Raw genomic sequence first — 19,220 nt, forward strand, 5'->3', positions numbered from 1 at the left:
TTAAGCATTGGCTGTAGGAGTCTGCATTTAGTATATGTTACTTGATTATCAAAATATAAAATGCTTCTAAAGACAATGAGATGAAACTAATATACTAAAGTGACTATGCATGCATTATAAAGTGGTTTGGTACTGTATGCATGTTGGTGTATGTAAACACAAGACAAGACCAAGCTCTTCAAAACTTTGCTTTCATTCACACTGTACCAGGTGACGAACTGAAAATTGGATGAAAAAGAAAATGCCTATATTCATTTGTCACTTTTAGTAGAATCCAAGAAATAGTTCACAAAAAAAAGATAAAGATAAAAATTGTTGGACTGGATATCACATTATGTTAAGGGAAAAACAGAATGGGAGAGGTTCCAACAAAATAGATATAAATGAATTTAGAAAATTTTAATTACAGCCAGCTAATAACTATCTGTTCCGCTAGTATTTTAAATATAATATTAGCATTAAATGAGAAAATCACCCTGAAAACTAGCAAATATTGCTGTTACGCAGAATTAAGAACATTTAGAGAAAATATGTCCAGAAATTGTTGGACTGGATGTCACATTATGTAAGGGGAAAACAGAATGTGAGACTTCCAACAATAAAAATATAAATGTAGAATAAAGTAAGAGTTAGCTACCTACAAGGAAACAATCTTAAATACAGTCAATGAATTAAACTTTCACTGGCATTGTACCTTACTAAACTTGTATGAAAACATTGACAGAAAAAAAAAAGATAAGTGAAAAATCATGAAAACTGACAAATGTTATACAGAATAAAAGAAAATGTAGAGAAAAAATGTCCAGGAATTGTTGGACTGGATGTCACATTATGTCAGGGGAAAACAGAATGTGAGAATGTGTCCAAACCAAATATAAATGTAGAATAAAGTCTAATTAGCTACCAAGGAGAAAACTGAAGTTAAGTTTACAATCAACTACTGTAAACTACATGCTGCTTTTTAAAATACAGGTAGGCCTACTTATTTCCAAAGGAAACAGAACAAAACAAATTGTTCCCAAAGGAAGCATAGAAAACAAAACAACTGACTAGAAATAGCAATTAAAAAAGGTTTGGTTGACTAAAGAAAAACTTTTAGAAGACATTGGGTTCAAGGTGAGGTGACAAAGGAAAAGATCAACTAGTTGTAGAAAGGAGGAAAGTAAAAAGAGAAACTTTTGAGCTCCAAAAAGTGCCAGAAAAGAGCAGTTTAACATCTTGAATTAGCCTACACTTTAAATACTATGCACACAAAAATTAAAGTTAGAACTAAAAATGCAAGCTTGTGAAGTTGATAACTTAAATAGAACTTAATTGTAGAATTCATAGATGTACCATTTCATTAACTAATATATTGAAATATTTAAATAAAATAAAATATAGAAACTTACTTTAGATAATCTTAGATAAAGAAAAAAAAAAACAACTTACTAGCCTACTACTTGGTGTTCACTTTTAAGTACACCAAACAGTAAATCCAAATACCAAGCACTACATCTTCAATCAGTAAATTCAATGTCAATGTCTGACAGTTCTTTGGTACATGATGGCAAGGCGAGAGATGGACAATGAAGTATTAGAAATCCATTGTCCATTTAGCTTATGCTCCAGTATGTAACACCAACATGTCTTATAGAACTCTTGTCTTCACGACAGAAAGTCATATCTCATGTCTTCACGACAAAATGTCATATCTCTTGTCTTCACGACAGAATGTCATATCTCATGTCTTCACGACAGAAAGTCATATCTCTTGTCTTCACGACAGAATGTCATATCTCATGTCTTCACGACAGAAAGTCATATCTCTTGTCTTCACGACAGAAAGTCATATCTCATGTCTTCACGACAGAATGTCATATCTCTTTTCACGACAGAAAGTCATATCTCTTGTCTTCTCGAGAGAAAGTCATATCTCTTGTCTTCACGACAGAAAGTCATATCTCATGTCTTCACGACAGAAAGTCATATCTCATGTCTTCACGACAGAAAGTTATATCTCTTGTTTTCACAACAGAATGTCATATCTCTTGTCTTCACGACAGAATGTCATATCTCTTGTCTTCACGACAGAAAGTCATATCTCTAGTCATCTTGAAAGAAAGTCATATCTCTTCACGACAGAAAGTTATATCTCTTGTCTTCACGACAGAATGTCATATCTCTTGTTTTCACGACTGAAAGTCATATCTCTTGTCTTCGACACAGAAACAGTCACATCTCTTGTCTTCAAGAAAGAAAGAGTCACATATCTTGTCTTTACATTAGAAAGAGTCATATCTCTTGTAGTTACCTTAGAAAGAGTCATATCTCTTGTATTTACCTTAGAAAGAGTCATATCTCTTGTAGTTACCTTAGAAAGAGTCATATCATAACGAGAGAGCAAGCTAAAAGTAGGAATTGAAAAAAAAAAAAATTACTGATGACTGTCAGGGTTGTGTTAAGGCCTTAGCTCGTTTGCCCGGGCCCCTGACATTCAACCAGGCACCTTCGTGCTTGCAATAAATAAGTGACTCACTGTTGACAATGTAAATGTTTAATGATATGAATTTAAGTTATGATGAACATTCTAATATTGTGGATCTATTAATTAAACAATAAATTCTACACCTTGCTGTCCCACAACGTACACATTAATGTTCGAAACCACAACACAACACACTGCTATCTCTAGTCACCAGCGTAGACTTCCACTCCCATACTAACTCCCTGTAGAGACATAAAGACAAACGAAAAGAACCAGTCTACTATGGCATCGAAAACAACTGCAGTCATGCCTGAGATACTCACCCTAAACAGGGGAACACAGAAGAATCTCAAAGAAAACGTTTCACCAGCATAATAACAAAAACGCTCCATCAGCTTACAAGCAAGGCAACAAAAAGAAAGTGCGTTCAAAATGACGTCTCTAAAATATTTTTCTTTCAGGGATCGTTCTTATTTACCCAGTCTGGATAGAAGAGCCCCTCCTCGCGCATCAAGACATTGTGGAGGTCAAGGCCGTCCCCGTTCCCGACAGCCTCAACGTCAACAACGTCTGCGCATGCGTGGTGAAGCGACCGAAAAGTACATTATCAGAAGAGGACGTTAAAGAAATTGTGAACACTATTTTGACACCAGGAGGGTCGGATTATATTACTATAGACCACGTCCTCTTCTTTGAGAAAGAGTTGCCCAATGTCAGGCGTCTAGAACTATCTCAGCTAGCTGCTAAAATGTTAGGGAAATGCTAAATTTTCATCCGAGATCTATTTTTTTAAATAAATGTTTATTTCAAAAGGACTTTTCTTTTTACGATTTAAACCAGAGTCTTGTGCGTTTTATATTATCTTTATTAAGAAATCGCATGTTGTTCATAAGAGGATTGATAGGAATGAGAAAACATTTAATAGACTTATCTTATCTTATCTTATCTTATATAATACAGACGTTACTTCAAAAAAGAAGATGATTACGTCCTACGCGTCATGCATTTAGTCATGCATATTAACCAATGACTTAAATTCTGCCAAGTCACTGGTTTTCCTGGCTAGCTCAGGCAACCCATTCCATGCTCTAATAGCACTAGGAAAGAAGGAGTATTTGTACAAATTTGTCCTAGCATATGGGACGAGGAATGTGCCTTTATCTTTGTGTCTTTCAGAGTATTTTATTAAATTTTGTTTTTGTATTTGAAGATTATGGTTCAGTGTTTTATGTATGATTGCTACTTTACTTTTGAGCCTTCTGTCCTGAAGGCTTTCTAAATTTAGTGATTTTACTAAAGGTGTTACTCTAGTCAAATGTGAATATTCGTTTGTTATGAATCGCACTGCTCTATTTTGTGTCTGTTCTAGTTTCTTAATGTTTTCTTGAGTTGAGGGGTCCCAAACAGAGGATGCATATTCTATTATTGGCCTAACCAAGGTTAAATAACATTTTAGTTTTATGTTCGTATTTGATTTATAGAAATTTCTTTTAATAAATCCTAATGCTTTGTTTGATTTTTTTGTAGTTTCATCAATATGTGGATTCCATGACAGTTTTTCATTTATTATAACACCTAGGTATTTTGCGTTTTTAGTCTGTGTTACTGGTTTGCCATGAATAAGATAAGTGGAATTAATTTGTTTTAGTTTTTTTGTTACTCTTAACAACTGACATTTTTCTGGGTGGAAAGACATGCTCCAATTTGATTCCCATTTCTGTAATTCATCTAATTCTCTTTGTAAAATATCTGTGTCTTGTGTTGTTTTTATTGTTCTATATATTATGCAATCGTCTGCAAATAATCTGACTTTTGTTCCTGAACTAATGCAATTTGGTAAATCATTTATGTAAATTAAAAATAGTAGAGGACCCAAGACTGTTCCTTGAGGTACACCTGAGTTTACTGTTATCGGTGTTGATTTAGAGCCATTTATTATTACAGTTTGTTCTCTCCCTATCAGAAAATCTTTAATCCACTGATGCAGTGGACCATTAATGCCGAAATATTTTAATTTTTTAAGCAAACTATGGTGGTGAACTTTGTCAAAAGCCTTAGAAAAATCTAGTAAGATAGCATCTATTTGTTCACTATTATCTAAACCTTTTGAAAAATCATCAATTAGTCCTATTAGTTGTGTTTCACATGATCTATATTTCCTAAAGCCATGTTGGTATGGTGTGAGGACATTATGTTTGTCTAAGTGGTTTATGATGTTGCTACATATTATGTGTTCTAGGATTTTACATGTGATGCTGGTAAGTGATACTGGTCTGTAGTTTCCTGGGTCAGATTTTTCTCCTTTTTTAAATAGGGGGGTGACATTAGCTTCTTTCCAGTCCTTTGGTACTCTGCCCTGGTTAAGAGAAGCCTGAAAGAGTATTTTGAACACTGGGGCTAGCTCATTACTTAGTTCTTTGAGTAATCTAGCTGGAATACCATCAGGTCCAGAAGCTTTATTTGGTTTGGTGTTGGCTAATAGTTTTTGAATTCCATTTTCTTGTACTACTATATCTTCTATGTTGTCTACTTGGTCCAAATTCAGTAATATGTCTTTGTCTCCTGGGGCTGAGAATGCTGATGCAAAGTATTTGTTTAGGATGTTTGCTTTAGTTTCATTATCATTGTGTATTATGTTATGTTCATCTTTTAATGGCGCTACGCCTGTTGTTTCCATTTTCTTAGACTTAATGTATGACCATAGGTTTTTGTTGTTATCTTTAGATATTACATTGTTTATGTATTCACTCTGCAGCTGTCTGCTTACTTTTTGGGTTAAGTGTTTAATTTTTATATACTTTTTGTAAACTCTTTCTGCATTAGTTTCTTTAAATTTTCTATATAGGTTTTCCTTCTGTTTACAAAGCTTCTTTAGTCTATTATTAAACCAGCATTTATTTATTTTGTTTGATGTGTATTTAGTTGGTATATGATTTTCTATAATGCTTTTAAGATGGTTTTTAATGAAATTCCAGAGGTCATCGACTGGTTGGTTAATGTCTTTTTCTAATAAGAATGTTTGTTGAAAGTTTAATGCAGCTTGGTGTAGTTGTGTTAGGTTACATTTATTCCAGAGTAATATTTTTCTTTTGGGTTTTGTATTGGCTACTGCTTTTATCTGACTGTGTATTTTTATGATCTCATGGTCTGATAGACCAGGGATAATATCATAATCAACTACTAATCCAGGTCTGTTGGTTAAGAAGAGATCTAATGTGTTGTTTAATCTAGTTGGCTTGACTTGACTTGATTGAGTATACCCGCATTGCTTTTTGGTTAGGTCATGTTAGGTTTTGTGAAACATTGCACTGATCTTCGGAATTGAATAAGTTTATTAACCATGTCAACTCTCTCGTATTAAAAAAAAAGACATTTAGTCCAACTATAAAATCGTGAGTAGTAAAATTGTTTTTTTCCTTAGACGTCATTTGGAATATTTCTTATGCCTCATCAGTCGTGGGCCGCCTCTGAGTTTGTGTGATAACACAAACTCTCAAATATTTAGTTGTCGTACATACAACGAACATTTCTGTAGGCCTAAAATAAAATATTACAAACATTCAACGGCATTATGTTCTGCCTTACGTTCATAGCGAGTAGAATATAAATTTTGTTAGCCACAAAGTCAAAAAGATTGCCAACTCTGCAGTACTACGTACATTTGTGTTCTTGGTCTTTAAGTAACCTACCTGCATTTTAAACTTTATTAAATTCCTTTCCGGACACTAGTATAAAAGTCTGTATTAAAACATTTGAACAATGGTGAGGATTTTACAGTAGTATTAATATAGTGACATACATATTTTATTAATACTAACGTAGACAAGGCTATTGTTTGATTTATAAAGATTTATTCATGCACACACACACATTGGCTGCCTCAACTTTCTGTATCTTGAAGATATTTAAGAAAGGCGACGCTATGCCCATGCCCCCACTCCTGTCGTGGGAAAGATGTGTCCGTATGTAGCTTGCTCGTAATATATAAATGCATCTCCGACTTTATGGCAGTGCTGCAACCTAGGTCCACAAACTAAAAAATATTTTTTTTACACCTAAAAATTTGTTTATACTAATTTTTTTTTTAAATGAAGTCAAATGAGATTAAATATATCTAAAAGCATGGGTTTTTTTTTTTTAAAGAAGGGAAAGTGTAATTGTACAAGTGTTATTAAACAGTGGATTTTACTAAAGCTTTTGAACAAGTGTAGATGCCTCTACTTTAATCCGGCCCTGCAAATAGTCTTGTAATGCAGACACTAACTACAAAAGCAGCTTAAGCGAAAACGTATGAGCTGAACAGTTCATGAGTCCTTAGAACGTACCAGTAATCTTTTTCTAATGGAAATAACTAAAAAAAACATCTTGGCAGTTCTAGTTCTGTAACTGTTCTCATGCTACATATCTTCCATTTTGCGCTTAAACCACTTTCATGATTTCATTCATAATGTAATTTAACTGCAGAAGTAAAGATTTAAATAACTGAGTCTTCAAGAATCTAGCTTCCTTGTCTTTTGAAAATGTGTTCTAACAGGTTCAGAATATCTACCGAATTTTGAAGTAATTAATTATACTTTTAATCCATAAATATTGAAAAATCACAAAACTTCTAACATTTGTTTTAAAGGTTAATCTTTCAGTATATCCATTTTTGATAGATGTACATTTCCTTTTTCCGTGCTCAGTTTAAGTCTCTATATACAGCCTACAGAGACCTTGTATATTTCATTAATCACAGGCGTAAAAGATACTGCTAGAAAAATAATTCATATAATTGAAAGTAAACAAGCTGACTTCAAAAGTCAGTTTATAAATTAGTAATTATGAACTCGCTATTCAATTAAATTTGACTAAGAAAGCAAGCAACAAGGACACACTGTTAAACCAGATGTTTATTTACACCAAAACAATTCTACACAAAATTGGTTCATTTATTTTAAAATAGACACTAGAACCAATTCTATAGTCAAAATAAACAAGTAAATAATGGAAATCAATAACAATGAAACAGTCATTGAACATTACAAGCATGTACTTAGTGTGCTGTGTTAACAGTTTGAAAGATATAAGTATATTTTGTTAGAAATCATCTTAAAAAAATATATAAATCTATCTTAAGCATTGGCTGTAGGAGTCTGCATTTAGTATATGTTACTTGATTATCAAAATATAAAATGCTTCTAAAGACAATGAGATGAAACTAATATACTAAAGTGACTATGCATGCATTATAAAGTGGTTTGGTACTGTATGCATGTTGGTGTATGTAAACACAAGACAAGACCAAGCTCTTCAAAACTTTGCTTTCATTCACACTGTACCAGGTGACGAACTGAAAATTGGATGAAAAAGAAAATGCCTATATTCATTTGTCACTTTTAGTAGAATCCAAGAAATAGTTCACAAAAAAAAGATAAAGATAAAAATTGTTGGACTGGATATCACATTATGTTAAGGGAAAAACAGAATGGGAGAGGTTCCAACAAAATAGATATAAATGAATTTAGAAAATTTTAATTACAGCCAGCTAATAACTATCTGTTCCGCTAGTATTTTAAATATAATATTAGCATTAAATGAGAAAATCACCCTGAAAACTGGCAAATATTGCTGTTACGCAGAATTAAGAACATTTAGAGAAAATATGTCCAGAAATTGTTGGACTGGATGTCACATTATGTAAGGGGAAAACAGAATGTGAGACTTCCAACAATAAAAATATAAATGTAGAATAAAGTAAGAGTTAGCTACCTACAAGGAAACAATCTTAAATACAGTCAATGAATTAAACTTTCACTGGCATTGTACCTTACTAAACTTGTATGAAAACATTGACAGAAAAAAAAAAGATAAGTGAAAAATCATGAAAACTGACAAATGTTATACAGAATAAAAGAAAATGTAGAGAAAAAATGTCCAGGAATTGTTGGACTGGATGTCACATTATGTCAGGGGAAAACAGAATGTGAGAATGTGTCCAAACCAAATATAAATGTAGAATAAAGTCTAATTAGCTACCAAGGAGAAAACTGAAGTTAAGTTTACAATCAACTACTGTAAACTACATGCTGCTTTTTAAAATACAGGTAGGCCTACTTATTTCCAAAGGAAACAGAACAAAACAAATTGTTCCCAAAGGAAGCATAGAAAACAAAACAACTGACTAGAAATAGCAATTAAAAAAGGTTTGGTTGACTAAAGAAAAACTTTTAGAAGACATTGGGTTCAAGGTGAGGTGACAAAGGAAAAGATCAACTAGTTGTAGAAAGGAGGAAAGTAAAAAGAGAAACTTTTGAGCTCCAAAAAGTGCCAGAAAAGAGCAGTTTAACATCTTGAATTAGCCTACACTTTAAATACTATGCACACAAAAATTAAAGTTAGAACTAAAAATGCAAGCTTGTGAAGTTGATAACTTAAATAGAACTTAATTGTAGAATTCATAGATGTACCATTTCATTAACTAATATATTGAAATATTTAAATAAAATAAAATATAGAAACTTACTTTAGATAATCTTAGATAAAGAAAAAAAAAAAAACAACTTACTAGCCTACTACTTGGTGTTCACTTTTAAGTACAACAAACAGTAAATCCAAATACCAAGCACTACATCTTCAATCAGTAAATTCTAATACCAAGCACTACATCTTCAATCAGTAAATTCTAATAAAAAGCACTACATCTTCAATCAGTAAATTCTAATACCAAGCACTACATCTTCAATCAGTAAATCCAAATACCAAGCACTACATCTTCAATCAGTAAATTCTAATAAAAAGCACTACATCTTCAATCAGTAAATCCAAATACCAAGCACTACATCTTCAATCAGTAAATTCTAATACCAAGCACTACATCTTCAATCAGTAAATTCTAATACCAAGCACTACATCTTCAATCCTGTATAGTGACATTGGGGAGAAAGGGGATGAGAACAGTAAAATGTATCAAAAGTAAATGTATGAAAAGTAAATGTATGAAAAGTAAATGTATGAAAAGTAAATGTATGAAAAGTAAATGTATCAAAAGTAAATGTATCAAGTATTTTGTCTGCTCTGATTATAAAATATTTTCAAAAAGGGGATGGGGGAGGGTTAAAAAAAATTGTTTTAAATAGAAGAAATTTGAAAATATTTTATAGTGTCAAACCCTCTCAAAGTTTACGAGTTTATTTCAAACCACGCCAGTGACTTTCAAAGGAAAATATATTTAGACGGCATACAGCACAACTGTAAACCCAAAAAACAAATTAAACTACTTCCTAACCTGCTAAGACACCAAATAATGAAACGAAATAATTTTGATCGAAGGCTGATGCCAAATAAATATAAGTTCCAGCAGCTAACAAAAAAAAATAAAACCACCCAGAAAGGATTTCAGACGTAAAAACAAGACAAAAAAAAAAAGAAAGACATAAAAACAAACTTATAAAACATAACAGACAATCAAAACAACAAAAACAAAACATGCCCTAATGGACTTTCATATGGAAAATATATCTAGATAGCATAAAACCTCACCCTAACACTAAACTAGCAACAGAAAACCTAATCCAAAATCCTATCCTGAACATGAATTTCAAGTTAAGGTAAATGCTAACTAAATATAAGTTCCAGCAGCTAACAAAAAAAAATAAAAAGATCCAAATAAGGGTTTTAATCAAACACAAAAACATGAGCCAACAAAACAGAAACGTATACAAAATCCTCAATGGATGTGGAGTTAGCTGGAGAGGGCTTGCGCACACACAAAGCAGACTAAATAATTAACTAAATATTATTCATGGCCACAAAAATGGCCATGTCAAAAATAAAGTTGTTAAAGTTACAACTGTGACAATCAAAAATAGAGTAAAAAGTGAATACGGAAAACTTCCAATGTTTTAAATGCTAACTTTATAGCATTACTTGTACATCAGGTTGTAAGTGCTAGGAGAATATTTGTAGAAAAACCTGGCATACCCAGGACATATTCAATCTGCCAAAATCCTATTCATACCCAAACAAAATCACTCAATCTGCAAATAGTAGACTAAGAATCAAAGTATTTCTATTAAACTGTCTGAATAAATAGAAATATAAAAAAAACAGACCAAGATAGACAAAAACACTGATGAAAATTATTTAAATTAAATACAACACAAGCTTGCCAACTTCAAAGGGCTGAAAAATTTACTTATACTTGACATTTTATAAATAAAAGCTATGAAGAACTCCACCAATAGAATTAATTACCAAATTGCTAGGTGGAAACCCTATCACTACGGCCAGCTAGCGACAGATCTCTAGTCCAACAATTTAAAAAAATAGATGACTAAAAGATTTACTTAGTAACAAAAGACTTACTAAGATGGGGTGAGGACTAACAAAAAAAAAATTCTTTACTTTCAGTAATGGACGCTTACTATTAAAGTTGAGCTGACAAAGGAAAAGATCAGATAATTATAGAAAGGAGGAAAGTAAGAAGAGGAACTTTTGAGCTCTAAAAGTGCCAGAAAAGAGAAACAGTTTAATGTCCTGAGTGAAAGTTTACTATAAAAAAAAACAACTTTTAAGAACTAAACATTCAAGGAATTGAAAAAATATTAGATCAAAATCTATTTATTTGGCATGCTAACTATGTTGTTTTTTTTTTTTGTTTTTTTTTGGAAGAGCTGTTTAATGACTGAGAACTTATCTAATTTTAATATAACTAAAAATGTAGCTTTTTAAAAAGTACAGGTTTGTGAAAAAAAAAAAAAAAAAGAAAACTCCAGAACTAATTGGAAGAAATGGACAAAAAATGACTTTCAAAAGAAATGACTTCCAATATAAAGTAAAACAAGTAATGATATAGACAATTTTCCTATCAATGAACACTTGGTCAAATGTTACATGTAGACAAAGTAATCACCTGGTCTTAGTCTTGTGTTTAGTGTGGCAAAGAAAGATTGCAGTGTGTGTGTTATCTGTATATGTGTGTGTGGTGGTGTTTTCTCTTAATATGTATGTTATTGTCCTTTTACTTAGAGTATGTGATCGACTGAATGTATACAATAATGTGTGTGATGGTGTTGAGTGAAGCCTAATGATTCTATCCAGTTTTATGTCTGATGTGGAATAGTGTCTCGTGGAAAGATAGAAGCAATTTAAGCATAAATCTTATTAACATAAATTAATGCTTTTTTCACGTATCTTTCAAAAGACTAGTCAACAAAATACACACAATGTATACTTTGTAGTGTCAATGACTGTAGTATGACTATGTATACTTTGTAGTGTCAATGACTGTAGTATGACTATGTATACTTTGTAGTGTCAATGACTGTAGTATGACTATGTATACTTTGTAGTGTCAATGACTGTAGTATGACTATGTATACAATGTAGTAACAGAAAAAAAAAAGTGTCAAGGACTGTTGTATGAATAACAGTAGATTGTAAAAACAAAAAATAGTTTATATAAATCCAATACTTTGAAAAGTGTACAAATTGACAGGTTATATTATTCAACAGAAAGAACATCATTTTTAAGTAACAATAATAGAGAAACAGGTCAATAATAGAGAAATTAGATTTTATAATGAAAGGAAGTACAAGTAAACTCAAGGTAATATTACACAGAAACTCAAGGTAATACGACACAGAAACTCAAGGTAATGTTACACAGAAACTCAAGGTAATGTTACACAAACTCAGTGTAAAATTGGTACAAAAGTAAACTCAGTGTAACAAGTAAAACTCAAGGTAATAATATAAAGTAAACTCAAGGTAATATAAAGTAAACTCAAGGTAATAATATAAAGTAAACTCAAGGTAATAATATAAAGTAAACTCAAGGTAATAATATAAAGTAAACTGTCTTATCAGTACATGTAAACTCAAGGGAATAATATACAAGTAATCTAAAGATAATATCAGAAGTTAACTCATGTATAATGGTACAAGTTTATGGATAAGGGGTACAAGTTTATTATAGAAAAATCTGATATAACAGTATGAGTGAACTCAAATATTACAGTGTACAAGTGTACCTAAGAGTCTAAGTTTGCATCTTTCAATTGGTGCTATGAACTTGGCTGATATATTAAGTTAACTAGTACGGATATAAGTAGAGATGGGTCAGTTTCACTCAACTTTGCTGTACAATCTTTGAATCATCAACTGTACAGGGAAAGTGAAGTCCCTGAGGATTCATCTATATAAGCAGTGTTGCCGGCCACACCACTTATATAAACTTATCTACAGGAGACTACCATCCACTACACAAGTTAACTCTTCTAAAATAAAACAACATTATAGGGAAACTAGACCACAATCAGTACAGATGTTTTATATGACATGTTCAAAGGTGTACACACAATTAGATTCAACTTTATGTGCCTGAGTTGATTGAGCTAACAATTTGTTATGTTCTTTCACTAAGCTAAGTACAAGTTTTAATGACCAATTAAAAACAAATACAAATAATAAAGGGAAAATACAAAATGTTAACTATATACACTTAAGTGTCTGCCAACTTAACAATCTGTCTTCCTTTTCTTAAAAATTCTAAAACCTTATCCATGTGGTCTGAAGAGATTTTATTTCACAATTACTTGGATACTTTACATAAGTATAAATACTAAATAATTCATGACATTGATGGGTGTAAATAATTCATGCCATTGTACTGAGTGTAAATAATTCATGCCATTGTACTGAGTGTAAATAATTCATGCCATTGTACTGAGTGTAAATAATTCATGACATTGTACTGAGTGTAAATAATTCATGACATTGTACTAGAGAAGATGAGGCAGACACTAGAGAAGATGAGGCAGACACTAGAGAAGATGAGGCAGACACTAGAGAAGATGAGACAGACACTAGAGAAGATGAGACAGACACTAGAGAAGATGAGACAGACTGGTAAGAAGAAAGAAAAAGAAACTTTTGAGCTCCAAAAGTAACTAACAAAGAGGAGCAGTTTAACGTCATACTCAGGACACTATAGTATTACATTTCTAAACTTAGAACATTTTTTCATTACAGAAGTATTCTTTTAAGTTCACATCTTGTTTAATTGGGTTTTGTTAAGTCAACATGATGTGTGTGATGATTGGCTTAAACTTATTCTCAAAGCAGAAAATGGTTGACTTTGCATGTTTGTATAAGGATTGTATTTAACTTGTAGACATTACTTGAATATTTCATTTGATTTGATATATTTAAATACAGACTAAAATGTCTGTCAAGACAAAATAGTTGACACTATGTCATAACATAGACTTTAACAATGGCATAGAAATTGACAAGGAAATGGCTTCAGTAGTGCAGAATGCATAATACTTGTCACTTAACAGGCTACACATTACAGAAATAAAAATAATTCTGTTTATTAGGGGTTTGGGTCCAAATAAAAATGCACATGTCACTAGATTTTTAAAGTGTAGATTTATGTGTATTCACTAAAATTTTACTTTGGGGAGAGGAATTGAAGCAATTATACCAATAGTTACAATTGAATGTGTAGCAATGTATACATTTAGAAAAGCAATGATCTAGACTTTGCAAAGAAAATGACATTATCATTGAGCAGAAAGAAATTAAGAGAAGAAAATGGCTTATTTTAGAAAAGCAGTGATCTAGACTAGCAAAGAAAATGACTTATTTTAGAAAAGCAGTGATCTAGGCTTTGCATAGAAAATGACATTTAAAAAGGCAGTGATCTAGACTTAGCATAGAGAATGGCTTATTTTAGAAAAGCAGTGATCTAGGCTTTGCATAGAAGATGATATTTAAACAGGCAGTGATCTAGACTTTGCATAGAAAATGGCTTATTTTAGAAAGGCAGTGATCTAGGCTTTGCATACAAAATGACATTTAAAAAGGCAGTGATCTAGACTTAGCAAAGACAATGGCTTATTTTAGAAAGGCAGTGATCTAGGCTTTGCATAGAAGATGATATTTAAAAGGCAGTGATCTAGGCTTTGCATAGAAGATGATATTTAAAAAAGCAGTGATCTAGACTAGCAAAGACAATGGTTTATTTTAGAAAAGTAGGCCTAGTTATCTAGGCTTTGCATAGAAGATGATATTTAAAAAGGCAGTGATCTAGATTTAGCAAAAATCATGGCTTATTTTAGAAAGGCAGTGAGCTAGCCTTAGCATAGAAAATGTCATTTAAAAAGGCAGTGATCTAGACTTAGCAAAGACAATGGCTTATTTTAGAAAGGCAGTGAGCTAGCCATAGCATAGAAAATGTCATTTAAAAAGACAGTGATCTAGATTTAGCAAAGACAATGGCTTATTTTAGAAAGGCAGTGAGCTAGACTTAGCAAAGACAATGGCTTATTTTAGAAAGGCAGTGAGCTAGCCTTAGCATAGAAAATGTCATTTAAAAAGGCAGTGATATAGATTTAGCAAAGACAATGGCTTATTTTAGAAAGGCAGTGAGCTAGCCTTAGCATAGAAAATGTCATTTAAAAAGGCAGTGATCTAGACTTAGCAAAGACAATGGCTAGTTTAAAAAAAGGGATTTAGGCTATGCAAAGAAAATGAAAAATAGCAGTGATCTAGATTTTGAAAAGAAAACTGCTGGTTTGAAGTAACTAAATTATTCTTGGCAATAATTAGAGTACAGAAATAGCTGCAATGTGCACTAGAAATATAATTTAAGATTTGTATATGCCAAAAATAATGGCATGAATAATAAATGATTGACCAGAGAAGTGTGATAGAACATTTGCAAAGAGATGGATTCATTGTGAAATAAACATTACTTTTGGCACCATTCAGACCACAATTTCTGAAATGATTCAGTAATAAAATGACAGTTCAAATAATGACTACAAAAATTGCACATTTCAACAAACAATGAACAGAAAAGTGATCATCTGTAGAAGTAGTCACTTTATAAGAATGCAGTACATTCAAATGTGGTCCATTATAACTTATAATTTGGAAGTTTATTAGAAAGGTGACAAAGAAAATATAAAAAATTAAGAAAAATAGAAATCTAATTGGAAAATTGTGGGAAGAATTAAGATTTTAGATGAAATTATCTAGAACTTATATTACAATGATTTTGTAAGTAATTGAAGAAAACTCAAAATTACAAGTAGTTATTAAAAATACAGGTAATAGAAGTTTCTATAATAAGTTTAAAAATCTATATAAAGCACTTCATTTTTCAAGTCTGTACTCAAAGAGATTGAGTTACACCATTATGTTTACAAAATATAGCAATAAACATGTATGCATAAACTGAAACTCCAGAAAGTAGTAGAGGAGAACTGACTGAAGATGTGTAAAAGCTGGTTGTAACTTGCTGCATGGAATCTATATTTTACAAGAAATCCAAACGTGTGTATTGACTAGTTAGGTATTACTTGCATATTCTATAGCATACAAGAAATCCTAGCACAAAAATGGTGTGACAACTATTTTTAACTAATGGACAGTTCAACTCTAAGAGTTGAGATTATACAGGATATGAGTTGAACATAAACTATTGTTTTACATGCTGACAATTCGTTTTTTAAAGTAGCTATGATAACTTAGATATGTCCATGTAGAGATATAACAGACTAGATGACTACATAGGTCAAAATAATAGTGGTGGTGAAGATTTAAACAATACAATAGTTGAAACAAAGTTTGAAGTGCGGTCAGGGCTGATATCTTGTGTGTAGAAATAAAGTTTCTTTGAATGTACAGTTCTCTTGAGACATATTGAGGCTTCATACCAATAACATGGAATGTGATAAATTGAACTGTGATACTCTTGTAAAACTATCTTCAGAGATTTCTGTCTGACATTTGATGAAGAATCAGGAACTTGAATTTAGAAACTAAGAAATGATCTGCCATTGTTCTGTCAAGACTTGAAGTCAATAACACAAATTCTGAAATGTGCAAAAAAATTAAGATGTCAGATTATCTCTAAATTATCAAAATAATGATATTCAATGAGCCAGTATCCCACACAGAAAAAATATGAAAACTAAGATCTTGCAAGATAATGTAAATCCAAAATTGTAACATACATGTAAATATTGGACATTACCAAATTGTAAATGGTTATTTTCTACAGACAATTTTGTATGACTATCAAATTTACAGAAAATGTATGTTGAAAAAAAGAAATTCCCTTAATTTTAAATTTACTGAAGGATGAATTTTATAGTATGATTAAGAGAATCCATTTTAATAATCTTAAAAATATCTTCATATTGAGTCTAAAAATATTTGTTTTGTGCAAGAAACATTCTGTACAAGTACACAACCCTCTGCTTACCATTAAATTGAAGCCAGATCCCTGCTTGCTAAATTGTTAGATCCTTGACAAAATGTATTCAAATTAAATTCATCCTCAGAGAAAGGGCAACTCAACAGTGATGCAAGATAAATTGTGATTCCTTAAAAATAGATAAACATTTCATTATCTATTTACACATTTAAAGAAATTCAAGCTTTTTATATGTAAATTAAAAAGAATTAAGCCTCTTTTTTTCATAATAAATCAAAATAGAATTGTTTAAAATGTAAAACATACCTTGGAAATTCTTTCAAAACATTCAAAGCTACTTGTAAAAAAGTGAAAAACTTCTTTTAAGTCATGAAACCAATCAGTGAACGTATGAAATATATACTGTGTTTAAAAGTTGAAAAGTCATTCTGAAAATAAAAAATATAGCAAATATTTAATAATCTGGGCAAAAAGAAGTTTAAAAATGTCATTTTGCTATTTCTTGTTTTCCTATATATTTAATATTCCCTCTATCATAATTGCCTTGTAGTTTTTAGTTCCCAAATAAGGGAAACCTTCCCAATTTTGCAATGAAACCTTATCTATTAATAATTAGACATGTAACAAGAACTGCACCAAATATCAAATCAATAACATTGTCATGGTTTAATGAAGATCTTGGAATTAATAAAACATTTGAAAGGATAGCCTATATTACTTGCATCACAAATAAAATAATGACATCACCTAAACAAGGTACAACTAATTAACTAGATCGACTTTTAACAAAATAGAATAGATTAAAACTGCAGATCCAGGTTTAAAAGTGACACAATGCCCCAATTTCTGTTTACTGATAGTGGGAACTGGAAATCATTGGTCAATATGGAAGGGAAATAAATTTTATTAAAGCTTCAACACATTGTTTAACTGAAGAGGCTCTATGGCCAATGCAATGCTTGCCAGTCTATTTGATAAGACTATCTTAAGTTTGACAAATACTCTAGAAAACATATTTGCATGTATCTGACATGCTTTAAAATTGCTTAGAGACTATTTTTTTGTTACTGTGTAAATAATTTTCTTATTTCTTATTTAAGTGCAGACATGGATTTTTACACAGCTAATAGAATTAATGTTAATAGAAGTAAGTCAGCTGGGGAGGGGGATTCAGATTGGCCCCTCAAGTCTTTCACGCTAAGCCTCCCAAGAGTAGTGGTAGCACTACATGTTATGCATCCTTGTTCTATAGGCCTATTATACTATATAGAATTTAATAGGAAATAGTGTTCAGGCTAAGGAAGGATCACAATAAGAACGAATAAGAGCTAAGGAAGGATCACAATAAGAACTAATAAGAGCTAACTCGTTTGCGAACAGCACAATTGACAGTATTTTCTAATTGATAGGATAGATCTACCATTAATTAAAGTAATTTTAAGTGTCCGCATTGATACTTAGTGATTTTTGTAGTTCAATTTCTAGTGACTTAAGTAAACGACACAACTGATTTCTATATTAGAAACTTACTGAGTAATGAATGGTCTAAATCTGGATCTCTAGATATAGTTCATCCAGTAAGCCTATAGATGACTTATTCTTGCTTTGGTGACTGTCTTTGGTGATCTGTCCTGGCTCTCACAATGCAAATTGAAATCTTTATATAGGCCTAATCAATAATAATCTAGATCTAGACATACACCGAAGAATTGTATTATGTGTACGTGCTCTTGCGTGTTGACTCGTATTGCTTTTAAATAAAATCATGACTTAAACTGACAAAAATAAAAACACCATCACTACAGGTCTGTCCGTAGCTAGATCTAGATTTAGTTTGTGCGAGAAAAAAATCTGGCAAGAGAATCAAAGTGTGTAGCTCACTTAGTTTAACACACGTAGGCCTAAACACTAGTTCTACCGATTCAAAATAGTCTTGTTAGTTTGTCTCAAACTGAAACACATATGGAAAAGCTACTACTAGAGTCTAAATGTAATAGATTTTTTTAAACAATTCAAGTAGTCACAATTTAAAGTGTCAAGGTCATAACTTTAAACTAAAAATAAAATAAAAACAAAACAGAAAACCAATATACCCGTGTTTTTTTTTTGTGATTTTCACTTCAAGTTTACACGCCTTTTTCAAAAGAAGGCTTGACAATCAGCTGACACACTACTTACTCTTAGTGCTGTAATTCTGTAATGATAATTTTACGTTTCAGCCCCCCCCCCCCCCCCAAACACCCAATATCTTGAGCAAACGAAAATAGCTACTCGGCTAATTCTTTATCACTATTATTTTTCTAGTGACATGAGAAAAGTTAATAAGCCCATGTTCCTTGGTTTGGGTCCGGGGTTTCTACTTGCTGATATGTTTAAGCTGAGTCCTATTATAATTAGGCCTACAATTGAGTTTAAAGTGCGGCGTGACATAATCTTAACCTAAAAACAGGTTAAAATATAAAAAAGTAGCATATATTATAAAGATATTTAAAACTTTTTGTTCACAGAGTGTGATATTTTGAAAAAAAAATAAATAATAAA

The 19,220-nt window shown here is 31.6% G+C and overlaps 1 long non-coding RNA gene across 1 annotated transcript; it reads right to left on the minus strand.

The window, feature by feature from the left end:
- Window positions 1-8,993: 8,993 nt before the first annotated feature.
- On the minus strand, window positions 8,994-18,478 carry LOC106072221 (uncharacterized). The gene is made up of 4 exons (XR_001218550.2): window positions 18,210-18,478; window positions 16,986-17,107; window positions 16,728-16,848; window positions 8,994-16,335 (listed from the first exon to the last, which is right to left on the minus strand). It is a non-coding gene; the product is annotated as an uncharacterized LOC106072221 (long non-coding RNA).
- Window positions 18,479-19,220: the final 742 nt, after the last annotated feature.

The sequence above is a fragment of the Biomphalaria glabrata genome, chromosome 10 (assembly GCF_947242115.1).
Source record: "Biomphalaria glabrata chromosome 10, xgBioGlab47.1, whole genome shotgun sequence".
NCBI classification, from domain to species: Eukaryota; Metazoa; Mollusca; class Gastropoda; family Planorbidae; genus Biomphalaria; species Biomphalaria glabrata.